Genomic DNA, 13634 nt, shown 5'->3' on the forward strand with positions numbered 1-13634 from the left:
CTTTACTTACTGCTTTCTGGGAGACAGTACAGTGAAACAGTTATATTTAAAAAAAAGTGTTGGGAGTTAGCTTTCAGTAGTTGTGTGACTTTATCCAAATTATTTAACATCTTCAACCCTGAAAGTGTTCTCATTTATCAAGTGGGGATGATAATAGCACCTATCTCATTAGTCATGTTGTAAAAAATAAATGAAAAAAAATGTATATTTGGCAGTGTCTGGAATATTTTAAAACTCAATAAATGTTGTTAGCCAGTGTTATTATATTTTTAATTTAAACCTCACTTATGAGTTAGTCTAGCTCTTCCCCAGGTGACAGATCCAGCCTCAGCTAAGGCCCAACCTATGTCAACACTCTCATTATCAAATTACAGCCCTCTCAAGCATCAGAATCACACAGGGAAATTATCTAAAATGCACATTCCTGGGTGCATCCCCAGGGATTCTTTCATAAGTCTTGGCTAAGACCTAAGAATACGTGCTCATAATAAACACCCCAGTCTATTATTGATAAAGAAGGGGATTCCACAACCTCATTTAGGAATACGTTGGCATGAAAGAGACCTACTTCCTCATTGTAGATGGCTGATGTGCAGTTCAGAAGACCTTCTTTTTGCTGATTGGAATTGAGGACAAAGGAACTGGGAGATTTGTTCAAGGGAATCTTCAAAGAAATGTATCAAAATAGGGCTCATTCAAGAAGACAATGGATAAGGAGACCCATTGTGGAAAGTCATTGAGCCTCAGGGTATTAGAGCTTTGTCAGAATAATCTCTGTCTCTCTCTTTCTCTTGCAGTGCCCTCCCCACTCCCTCCCTCTTCCTCCCCCTCTCTCCCTTTCACTCTTTCCCACTCTTCTGGTCCTTTTATTCATAATTGTGTGGGAGGGAAATCCATCACCAAACAGAAAGAAAAATCTATCCAGGAATATTTGAAAGATAGCTGAAGGGATCCTTTGTTTACCTGAGGCCAAATAGGCTACTTAGGGTTCATAATCCTGGTGGGAACAACAGTTACACAAATCATGAATATGCTTCATGGCAAACTAATCTTGATAACGTCTAAGATGTCTATTCAATTGTCCTATCAATGCAATCTGTATGTTGGCAGTTCTTTCTCTGCACTGTTGGTAAGTAGAGCCAAATATGTGACAATGGGGGAGAAATTTTCATACTGATATACCAAATATCCATTTGCCTTTTTAATATAAAACACAACATTCCTTACAAAAAAGCTACTTAAATCATGCCTTTTGTTATGTGATTCAGTGCATTCTGTCCTTAAGGTCATTTTCTTCTATTTATCTACAGACATAGTTAATGGAGTCATTATGGTTGAATGTCATTTTTTTTCTGGATTGACTTTATTTAAAAAAATCAGATGTTGCAAGCATTTCTCCATGCATGCATCAAGATGTCAAAATACTACACCTCTCATTTGAAACTGGAATAATATGGGAAGTTCTTTGTTCCCCAGCTCTTGAAGAAAGGACATATACATGTTGATACTGCCTTAGTCATCATGTTGTGCGGTCTATTATCCCAAAGGTGTCTGTGGGTGACACCAGCGGCCCATCAAAGTCTAACCTTTCCCTTTCAATATGAATTTCTGCCACCGCTTTTGAGGATGAGAGTAATGAATGCTTTCATTTTAAGTGCAAGAGAATATGCAGCGTCGGTAGAGATCAGAGTTTCTTTGTTCTATTTACATCAAATCTTCTCTCAATTGTTGCCGTTTAGTTGCCAGCATAATTGCAGATGATACCCTGTGTCTGGATGCCAGGGAGTCAGAGACGTTGTGGCAGAAGCAATTGCTAGCTAGCCTTACTTACCTCGCTCGGAAGTCAACAATAAATTGAGAAGAGGGCATTCAGGTGAAAGCACTTCAGAAAAGGTGTGCTCTGAGGGGTATCGCCTTTATTGCCCGCGGCAGCGACTGCAGGACTCAAGTCCCTCAACTATTTATCCTCAAATTATCCTAACTTCTTCATGGCTGACATTCCCCATAGATCCAATGACTCACAGCAAATCCTCCCGACCTGCCTAGAAGGTACGGAGCCACCGGCTCTGTTGCAGGGCAACTCACCAAGGCTAGAATAGTGTTAACTGTTATTTTGATTAATATTCATTTGTTTCATCATGTTCCAGGTTTTAAGTGAAGCACTGAAGACACAGGGATGAGTAAGACATCTGTGATCACTACTGTGTGAACTTCAGTCTAGTAGAAATGAGACCCAATTAAGCAATTAATTATAAGAAAGTCTGACAAATACTACAAAGTTAAGTATGTAAGGAGGAGTTTAGAAACGTTAAAAGGGCAATCTTCTTTATCGTGTGGATTAGTACAGGCATTCTAAAGGCAGTGATGTTAAGGTCGAAGCTGACTTGAGGCACTGGACAAAGAAAGAGGTATTAGAACTCCAAGAAGAGAAAAATGCATGTTCAAAGCCCTGGGGTGAGAAAGTAAAGCACATTTGAGTCTCTAAACAGTGTGGTGCAGGTAGAGCGGCTGACGTAACCATGTATGGTGCTTCAGAAAGGTGAGAGCTGAATTGTGGAGAGACGACTGAAGAAGTTGTGGTTAATTACCAAGAGCAATCTATAGAAAGCTCTTTAGCAGGAAAAGTGAAATCATCGTTGTCCCTGCCATTAAAAGGTATGCTCTAAAAAGAACATAGAATAGGACTAGGAAGAAAACAGGATGAAAGAGCAGAGAAGGAAAGCATGCTTCCGATGTGAAGCTTAGCAATGGAAAGTACATTAGATTATTTCATTTTCCAGGATGACGATAGGACAAGACTCGGCCTGGGGTGGGAGACACTGAGGCAGGAACTAAATGCTTAATAGATGAGGGAGCCAATGATAACAATGCGGGGTAGCCCTAGAAGCTAGAACAGGCCCTGTTACAAAGGAATAGGACTTTTTAAAAGAAGCTAGAGGAGCAGTGGTTTGGAAGACATGATAATGACCCAAGAGCCAACAGACCACACCTCTGATCTTGAAATAAGAATTAGGTGGGAGAATGAGTGCCTCCACTTAATAAGACTGCAGGAAAATACAGCGACCTCAAAGGAGAGTCAAACTTCTTTAGAAACCAGAATTTCTTGAGAGATTTTTAACTAGTTTGAAAACACTAGCAACTTTTCCAGTTCATCACAAATGAATTCTGAGACTTTCTCAGTGCCCAGCTCATAGGGCTGGCTTATTTCATTTGATCTCCAACTCAGCCGGGCGGGGGAGCGGAGCCTGTCCTTTGCTGAGTTGTAGATATAGGATGCTTGGTTGTTTCTGCCAAGGAAGGTCACTCTGTAGGTCTTCTGGATTCTGTGAAGCCCAGAACTTTTCAAAGAAGGCTCACTGTTTGTTTTCCCTGCCAGGGGCTTCCCTGGGTATTCTTGTCTTATATACTCACGTCACCTACTAAAGTCATTTTGTTGTTGTTGTTGTTGTTTGGCTTGGTTTATTCAACTGCTTTTAAACTTTAAGCATCTCAAAGGCAGTGATTGTGAATTATTTATATTTTTGTCTTTAGTGTTTAGCAAGCAGAATTTCTTAATTAACTAATTAATTCATTAAACCTGTCCAGGTGAGGCATCTTGCTTTTTCATAGAAGGAGCTTATATTCCTCTTTTCAGCAAAACTAATGATTCCCCATACTTCTGGCTAATATAAAGTGTTTTGCTACTAAGTTTCTTTAGGATATTAACTTTTAAAGGGAAGGAATTAATATCTCTCAATAGATTTCCTGCCAAGATGAAGGGAGACACAAATTTGAGCTCATATGCCAACTCTAATCAATTGGATGTCATTCCCTACAGTACTGCTTTGAGAAGGATTTTGAGACTTTTTCCAGGCACTGCAGGAAAGACTATCATAAGTATCATAATTGATTTGGAATCCATGTCTTTGCTTCAAGATTTGGGAATGATGGCACTTTTCCCACGTATTTCCCCACCCTAATCTAGAACTGTTGAATAGATGTTAAAGTAACAATTCTAGTGCCCTCAGGAGAGATACTAGCTTGTGTTATAACTGTAAATGCTATGCTACCTTCCAACTCTCACTAATCTTTCCTTCATGGAAATTTATGAAATCATATGGTCTCAATTATACAATCTGAGTTATCAGTTATTATTTATGGCTCTGAGTTTATCTTCTTTTCCTAACAAGATGGTGGTCAATATGAAAGCAAGACTCTTCTTTCCCTGAATATTAACTTTGACTTTGGCTAAAGAAACTGTATCAGCCAGCTATTGCTGCATAAAAAACCATCCCCACTTTTCCACTTACTCACTCCCCCCCACCACGCCGCCGCCCCCAAGTGCTCAGGCTGCACCACACTCGCTCAGAGCTCCTGGGTCCTGCTAAGGTAGTGCCACCATCGTCTCTCTCCATCCGCCATCATGATCATCTACTGGGACCTCATCAGCCATGATGAGATGTTCTCTGACATCTGTAGGATCCAGGAGATTGCAGGTGGGCTGTGCCAGGAGGTGGGGATGAAGATGGTCAGCAGGACAGAGGGTAACACTGATGGCTTGCTCATTGGTGGAAATGCCTCCACTGACGGCCAGAAGGTGAAGATACAGGAATCACAGTCATTCCTGGTGTTGCTATTGTCATGAACTATCACTTGCAGGAAACCAGCTTCACAAAAGAAGCCTGCAAGAAGTACATCAAAGATTACATGAAATCAATCAAAGGCAAACTTGAAGAACAGAGCCCAGAAAGAGTAAACTCCTTTATGACAGGAGCTGCAGAACACATCAAGCACATCTTTGCTAATTTCAAAAACTACAAGTTCTTTATTGGTGAAAACATGAATCCAGATGGCCTGGCTGCTCTGCTGGCCTACCGTGAGGGCGGTGTGACCCCATATAGGATTCTCGTTAAGGACGGTTTAGAAATGGAAAAATGTTAATGAACTTGACCATGACTTTAGATGTATCCCCTGTTGCCATAACTGGCTCTGCTCTTCATCTGCACAACACCAGGACTTAGACAAATGGGACTGATGTCATCTTGAGCTCTTCGTTTATTTTGACCCTGATTTATTTGGAGCAGAGGCATTGTTTCTAAGAAAAAAACATGTCATGTAGGCTGTCTAAAAATAAAATGCATTTAAACTACAATAAATAAATAACCCCTCCGCCTCACTCCCCCTCCCCCCAGAAAAAACCACCTGTAAAATTCAATGGCCTACAACAAACAATAAACATGTATCATTATGCTCACATTTCTTTGGATAAACTACAGTGGCTCTGCCTCAAGCTTTAGGTTCTGTAGGTTGGCTGAGTTGACTCATTGCTGAGGTTTCAAGGGATAGTCAACTAGGGTAGCCCTGATCAACATATCCCCCATTTTTTGGAGACAAGTAGATTGCCAAAATCACATTGCTTCACACCAATGGCAGAAGCACAAGAGAGCTGTCTCTAATGCAGGACATTTCATTTCTTTGCTAGAATCCTATCTTAGACACTTTTTGGCCAAGTCAAGTACATGGCCAAACTCAACATCAGTAGTAGAAAAGTCTACTTCATCCACAGGGAGGGGGAAGAGAGGGACTGTTTGCTGAACTCCAACCCCAATAGAGTTTCTTTTCCTCAAAGTAAAAGTGGTGAAAATGGCACCTGGGTGGTTCACTTGATTAAGTGTATGGCTCTTAATTTCAGCTCTGGTCATGACCTTAGGGTCCTGGGATCAAGCCCTGCTCAGGATCAGGCTCTCTGCTCAGTGGGGAGGGAGTCTGCTTGTCTTCCTCTCCCTCTGCCCCGCCCCCCCATTCTCTCTCTCTCTCTCTCTCAAATAAATAAATCTTTAAAAAAATAATAAAAATAAAATAAAAGTGGTGATAACCTGCAGGGCTCTGAAATTGCATTATGACAACTGAGAAGAAATTGCCTGGCATACATTGGCATTCAGTAAATATTTGTTGAACTATTGAATTTCTCTTTCCTACCCTCACAGTATATACAATGTGTGATACCCGAGAGGGTTTTAGAGACTCACTGGACTTTGATCAAGGTGGGATTTCCAGATTCTATCTTCATTTCATTCTGTGACCTTAGGCAAATTCAGAAATGTTTCTCTTTATTATATTTTGCAGGTAAATCACAGATCTCAGGTGCACTGTTTATTACAGAATATTTTGGGACTCTAAGGTATATATTATGTAAGCTGTTCCAAATATTCAAAAATGTAACTTCTAATCAGACCTCAGCAATAATGGCATGAAAAATGTCACCTGTTCAATTACTAATTTTTTGATTTTAGGTAAGAACTGCTTTCCACTTAAGGAGTAAAATTAGCTTTCCAGCCTTTTAAGCATTAGTTGTAATACATAAGTCCCCAAATCGAGAATCTTTGGCTTTGAAGCTTTATTTTTTGGAAACTTTATAAATATAAATAAGTTCTCATGAAGTATTAATGCATCCTCTCCAGGCCACAGGGAAAGAAAAAAAGAAGTCATAACGAATAAACAAACTCACAAAACTCACAATATCTTTAAATATACAATGAAAGAACACATTTAAAAGGCAATAATCAGAAAACTGAGTTACCAGTAATACACCACTTAATATTTTTCCCAAAAAGTTGGGAGGAAAAATGTATGCCTTTACCTAACATCATACTCACACAGGATAAAAGGCAATCTGATAGTGAACAGTGTCTCTCAGTGAAGAACACTCTGTGGGAAACTTGACTTTCTCCCATGGAGTTTGCATTCCTTACGGCCATTGACAATGTAAAGGGAAGTTCTGGGAGGCTACGGATTTCACTCTGTGGAATGATTATTGTTTAGAACAAGGACGGTGTCAATATTTAATGTTACATTTCCTAAAACACCTGGCATAGGTTTATAAACCAGGTTAAAATATTAAAAAATATTTATTCACCAATTCAGTTGTATTTTTCACATATGTTGGTGTCTATCTATAAATTTGGGGCCAGAGAAAATAAGAGTTAATGCTGATATTGCACGTAGGCATCAACCTGCTACATGTGTTACTTAATACTTTGTAGCAACTTTAAGAGGTAGATACTCTTATTATCCCCATTCTACAGATGAAAACATGAAGACATGCAGAGGGGAAGTAGCTCACTGAAATTCAAAAAGCTAGCAAGTGGGATTTAAACTCGGGCTTTCTGGGTCTGTCTGTGCTTCTCACCGTGATGTGACCAAGCTATCTTGGAGGATGCTTGCTCCTTCAGCATGGCACAGTGAATGTGCTTCAGACTGTTATGACATGTTTTTTTAAAACAATGCAAATCAGGAAGCATTAAGATCTACCAGGCATCTTAAAACTTAGAACAAACAGGCCTCAATTAAAAGCCCATTTCTCCTCTTTATTAGCTCCGCAACCTTGGGCAATTTTCTTATATCCCTAGACCTTAGTTGTTTGTTTTTTTTTCCTGTGTCAATGGAGAGTATATTTACTTAAAAGGGTTATTAATGAGATAAGAAAGTATGCTTAGCAGAGTATTGGCATATAATAAACTGGAATTATTAATACTATTTAGTTTAAGCACCCAGGGAAATTAAATGGCTCTCCCAAGGTCGTCCGTCTGGTTATAGAAAAGTGAAGTCTGAACTATGGATTTCTGGGTTCCAAGTCCAATACCTTACACTCTGTTAATGGTCACTCCTCAGGGATTTCTCACATGACTTGATGAAGTGAGATAATCCAGAAAGGAAACACATCGCCCACCAGTGTGTTTGCAAACCACGAAGGGTGGCTAGGCTTTGCAATGTGTGACACCACTCCAAGCAGCCTGCATGCTAGTGTCACATGTTTTAGTCAACAGATCAGAAACCTAAGTAACAAGTATTCACAACAAAGTCAGATTTCTTCATGAAGCTTTTCCAATTAACATTTGAGGGCTCGATTAAGTTTATATCATCAATATCTGTATTCCCATAGTAACTGCTTCTCCACTGCCAGCTCTACACCATAGCATTTGTCATCAATCACTTAAGAATTCCATGCATCTATTATAGATTTCATACCTCAGTGTTCATCTGCTAGTTTCTTGCTTAGTATAATGTTATATCAAGAATTTTTTAAAACCTACTCATTCCCAAACCATCAAATTATTTTACTCTCTCAACTCTTATAGGAGAAGGTGTGCATGTAAGAGACATACTCTATTTGCCTGGTGTTTGGGAAATTTTAAAGCTATTCATAGACCTTGTAGCATGTAAGCTATTTTGTGCCCTTCTTATAGATTACATTAGTAAAATTATTTATTTTGCATTTGATTTCGAGGAATTCAGTTAACGTAGCCATGCTCAAAGCCATGCTTTAAACGCCTCTGTGTTCTGCACAACATTATTCCAGTAAGGCCCTAAACGTCGTTCTTTCAAGTCATATTTTTGACGACCCCCCAATGCTTTCTGCAAATATTTTCTCTATATACTCCGAGTCTGATTTGATTTAGCCCCACAGCTTTATAAATGTCCCTGAAACACATGGGGTATAACTATAATCGATGATTCAGCACATTTCCATCACATAAAAATCAAATTTCCAGTGGCACCACTTACTCTTTATTGTGCTGAGATCAATAGCTGCAGGAACCCTTCACCCAGCCGTGTGCCCGTCTACCCAACATGTATTCATAATATCGGTCTATAAATTCAATAGAAATATTAGGTTACAGGGGCATTCATGCTCAGAATAGCAAGATTTCCTGAGTCTGGAGAGTGTGCTGCAGAGAAACTGCTCTTCTCACTACGAAACTGCTCAGAACCTTCCAGAATGGCAGTGCACCACAAAACAGGACTCTGCAACTGTGTGTGGTGAACGGATGGGCAGGGTGAATTTGGGGTTATTTTTAGGACCTATAAAAACATTCCATCCCATCTACTTAGCGGACTGTAACAACTAGCATCCTTGGATACATCCATATTCCCTATTTGCTGAACTTTTTCAAATAATTTGTTGGGACCCCCTGGGGGTCAGAACAGGAGTTCTGAGCATGGTCCATAGGGGGCGTACCTCTTCCAGAGCTAATTACTCACCTGTTTTGCCATTCTTCTTGCTCATGTATTTCTTATATATTTATGTAACCATATAACTAATTACACTATGACTACATATGAAATAAATGCAACCACAAATATTGTGAATGTCCCATCTAACCTCGAAGAAACTATTCCACTGAACGAGAAGCTCCGACATAGACTTTCAAAATACACAAAGTTCGAAAGCTCTTTTGAAATTTTGGCTTTTAAAACAAGCCTGAAGCACTTTTAAATAGGTTTTCCTGATCTTAATGCTTTCTGTTTTGCATTGTTTTTAAAAAACACGTCTTAAAAAAAATGTCTTATAACTGGCAACATTTTCTAAGGCTTTGCTCAAAGGAGCTCATTGGTAACTGATCTAGATTGGTAACTGCTCAAAGGAGCTCATCTGGTAACTCATTGGTAACTTACTTATCCTCCCCTCCCCCCAAAACACGCTTTGGATGGACTTTCTCTAACTTTTGCCCCAATTAAGATTCCACCAAAAGACTTGCTCTTATGAGGCAGGAAAATTAGTTTGAGGAGAGAATGAGGTTTTGTTACCAAATATGTCTGATAAGTCCTTATGATTTTTTATTTCAGGGACTAGATTAAGAAGAGAAGGACAAAGAAAAAGCTAAATTGCTATGCATAATAAAACACAGGCAACAGTGGCATTTCTGGGTGTGGCCTAAAAAGGCAGGATGGGCGGTCCCAGGGATGGAAGGAAGACAGGAAGATCCATGAGTGGGACGAGAGAGGGTAGGGCGGGGTTTGTCCTACCATAGGAAGCGATGTCTGAAGCGATAAGGGCATCCAGGAGATGGTGGTGTGAGGATGCCAGGCATTTTAGGAGAAGCAGCATGCTGGTATTTCAAGTGTTGACTCCACCGCGACCTTATAGTCCTATTCCGTACTCCCGATCTTCATCAAAAAGGCTGTCACATACAGCTGCCTATGTGCGTGGCATTTTTTTTCGGAATTTTTTTTTTTAATAAACATATAATGTATTTTTATCCCCAGGGGTACAGGTCTGTGAATCGCCAGGTTTACAATTTCACAGCACTCATCATAGCACATACCCTCCCCAATGTCCATTTCCTCACCACCCTCTCCAGTCCCCCCTCCCCCCCAGCAACCCTCAGTCTGTTTTTGGAGATTGAGTCTTTTATGGTTTGTCTCGCTCCCACTCCCATCTTTTCATTTTTTCTTTTCCTACCTCCCCCCAACCCCCCCCCGCCTTGCATCTCCACTTCCTCATATCAAAGAGATCATATGATAGTTGTCTTTCTCCGATTGACTTATTTCGCTAAGCATGATACCCTCTAGTTCCAACCACGTCGTCGCAAATGGCAAGATTTCATGTCTTTTGATGGCTGCATAGTATTCCATTGTGTATATATACCACCTCTTCTTTATCCATTCATCTGTTGATGGACATCTGGGTCTTTCCACAGTTTGTCTATTGTGGACATTGCTGCTATAAACATTCGGGTGCACGTGCCCCTTCGGAGCACCATGTTTGTATCTTTAGGATATATAGCCAGTAGTGCAATCGCTGGGTCATAGGGTAGCTCTATTTGCAGTTTTTTGAGGAACCTCCACACTGTTTTCCAGAGTGGTTGCACCAGCTTGCATTCCCACCAGCAGTGTAGGAGGGTTCCCCTCTCTCCGCATCCTTGCCAGCATCTGTCATTTCTTGACTTGTTAATTTTAGCCATTCTGACTGGTGTGAGGTAGTATCTCATTGTGGTTTTGATTTGTATTTCCCTGATGCCGAGCGATGTGGAGCATTTTTTCATGTGTCTGTTGGCCATCTGAATGTCTTCTTTGCAGAAATGTCTGTTCATGTCCTCTGCCCATTTCCTGACTGGATTATTTGTTCTTTGGGTATTGAGTTTGATAAGCTCTTTATAGATTTTGGATACTAGCCCTTTATCTGATATGTCATTTGTGAGTGGCATTTTTAAAAAGTTAGCAGTATTTGGGCGCCTGGGTGGCTCAATTGGTTAAGCAACTGCCTTCGGCTCAGGTCATGAACCTGGAGTCCCAGCATCGAGTCCCGCATTGGGCTCCCTACTCGGCAGGGGGTCTGCTTCTCCCTCTGACCCTTGCCCTTCTCATGCTTTCTCTCTCTCTCTCTCTTTCTCTCAAATAAACAAATAAAATCTTAAAAAAAAAAAAGTTAGCAGTATTTGTACCCAAAGTGTGGCTTAGAGAAGACCAAAGGGGTCTAAGAAGTGAGGAAGTAAGTCAAAAATTAAATAAGAATTGATCAGAAATAGGAGGTGGGAGGGAAAGAGGAGTAAAGGAAATCTGTGTTTCCAAAGAATATCTGGGTTCCCAGAGGAGACGGAGATCCTGCTTTTCCTACCATACATGGCAGGAGAGCCCAAACTGACTCATTTGGTATCAAATGATGGGCTTGGGCACATGTGGACTAATATATGATTACACAAGGATCTTTATAAACTTGAGTCAGAATTTAAGGTTGAGAAGGTAAGCAGAGCAGAATGACTTGCCTCTGCTTTTCCATACTGCTCCTTGCTTCCCCCCACCCCACCTAACTGCTGGCTTCTCTCATCCCCAGTTTTTTTGAGCTTTGGGTCCTGGAAACGGAAGGAAGAGGAACAGTCTAAAATGAGAACTGGTGAAGTGGATTAGCCATATACTTCCACATTACTCTTTCAAGTGTGCCTGCATCATCCAGTCATCTCCCCACACAACCGTATACCACGGACACCCTCTGGATTACTCAGTGTCTTCTAGCTTCGGTTTTGTGTGTTGTTTTAAGGCTTATTTATTTCTTTGTTTTTATTTGAGAGAAAGAGAGGGTGTGTGCCTAAGCATGAAAAGGAACAGAGGGAGAGAGAGAATCCCAAGCAAACTCCCCACTGAGGGCAGAGCCCAACATGGTGCTGGATCCCAGGACCCTGAGATCATGACCTGAGCTAAAATCAAGAGTCAGATGCTTAACCGACTGCGCCATCCAGGCACCCCTAGCTTAAGTTTTAAAGAGTTAGGGGTGCCTGGGTGGCTCAGTGGGTTAAAGCCTCTGCCTTCGGCTCAGGTCATGATCTCAGGGTCCTGGGATCGAGCCCCACATCAGGCTCTCTGCTCAGCAGGGAGCCTGCTTCCTCCTCTCTCTCTGCCTGCCTCTCTGCCTACTTGTGATCTCTGTCTGTCAAATAAATAAATAAATAAATCTTTAAAAAAAAAATAAAGAGTTAGAGAATTTGGTGTATCAGGCATTGAAGTGAGTCTTGCCAATGGGATTGAATAAGTGAAGACAGATGTAAGGATCAATGCTCTGAGATGGAACAGAAATGTCATTTATAGGAGCCTATGGCTTCCCTCTGTTTCTTTAATTCTTGAGAAGTGATCAATAGATTAATGAGGATTTCAAAAGAGATACACACATCAACTGAAAGATGTTTCTTTAAGGACATCCCTAAAGCAGAATCAGAGTTAACCACTCAATATCATGACCAATGTATCAGAAGTGATACATTTTAGTTCACTTCTGTTTAGAGAACATACTGTTTAATCTTCCCCATGACCCATTAGACCTCTGCCCATCACCAGCAATAACATAAAACCTCAGATACAAACTTTACATACAGTAAGATGGTTTAGAACGTGCACAGGAGAACATACAGACCATGCAGGTGCCACAATGTCCTCATTATGAAACTTGGGGCAAGACAGTTAACATATCTGAAATGTCCTCTTCTCATCAACAGAATAATCATAACCAAGAATGTTTTGTGGGAATTAACATATGTTATCTGAAAAGTGCTTTTAGCCAATGAGTAAAGTCAATGGCTTAGAATGTCTGTTAGTTTTATTCTAGATAGCCTTCTGGGCTAGCTTTCTTATACTCTTGCCTCTGCTCCCCTAGCACACCACACTTTTGCCATTTGTTATTATCTGCAAAGCCAAACAGCCTCATAGGCTAAATACATTTTTAATGCTCAGAGTCAGGAGTCTTGCTAGTGACTGCATGGAGAGAGATTTTTGGCCCTGCTTGATTGTAGCAATTGTGCATGCAAGAGAATGGAAAGGCTGGAAGCCAGTGTATCAGTCAAGCAAATGCCACAGATGCCGATCTCATTTAAAAACAGTTAAAAGCTATATTTTCAAAGGCAGTAGACACACACACACACCCCCCCAATACCACCACTACCAAAGCATTAGCTATTTGCTTCCCAAAGCCAAAATAAACTATTTACATTTTACTCTCATTTTCTCTTTTTGGAGATGTTTTTCTATAGGAGTAAATAATATCTAATTTCCCTCTGACCCACATAAATTCTCAGGACTCTCAGTGCCTCTTTAATGGATAAAAAGGAGTGGATAACTTCATCGTGTACTTGCTATGTGGCTCGGGCTATGCTAAGAGCTATGCTAAGAGTTCTGCATCTTGGCTGGGATACCTCCCAGTTGTTGTCTTTGATTTATGGGTACAAGGAAGTTAAGTAATTCCCTCAATGTTCTATGAGCGATGAGTGCTAAATGCTACCCCAGTCTGTCTTTCTGACTCCAGAATTCATGCAATTAATCTTCATTTGACATTGCCTTTCAAGTTCTTCACTATTAACATTTATACATATTGTGAACATACCATTTGT

The 13634-nt window shown here is 40.5% G+C and overlaps 1 pseudogene across 1 annotated transcript; it reads left to right on the plus strand.

Annotated features, from left to right (window-relative positions):
* The first annotated feature begins 4402 nt into the window (after nt 1-4402).
* On the plus strand, nt 4403-5025 carry LOC308337868 (translationally-controlled tumor protein-like; annotated as a pseudogene). The gene has a single exon. The product of its transcript is annotated as a translationally-controlled tumor protein-like (transcript).
* The last annotated feature ends 8609 nt before the right edge of the window (nt 5026-13634 follow it).

The sequence above is a fragment of the Martes martes genome (genome assembly GCF_963455335.1).
Source record: "Martes martes genome assembly, chromosome: 2".
NCBI lineage: Eukaryota > Metazoa > Chordata > Mammalia > Carnivora > Mustelidae > Martes > Martes martes.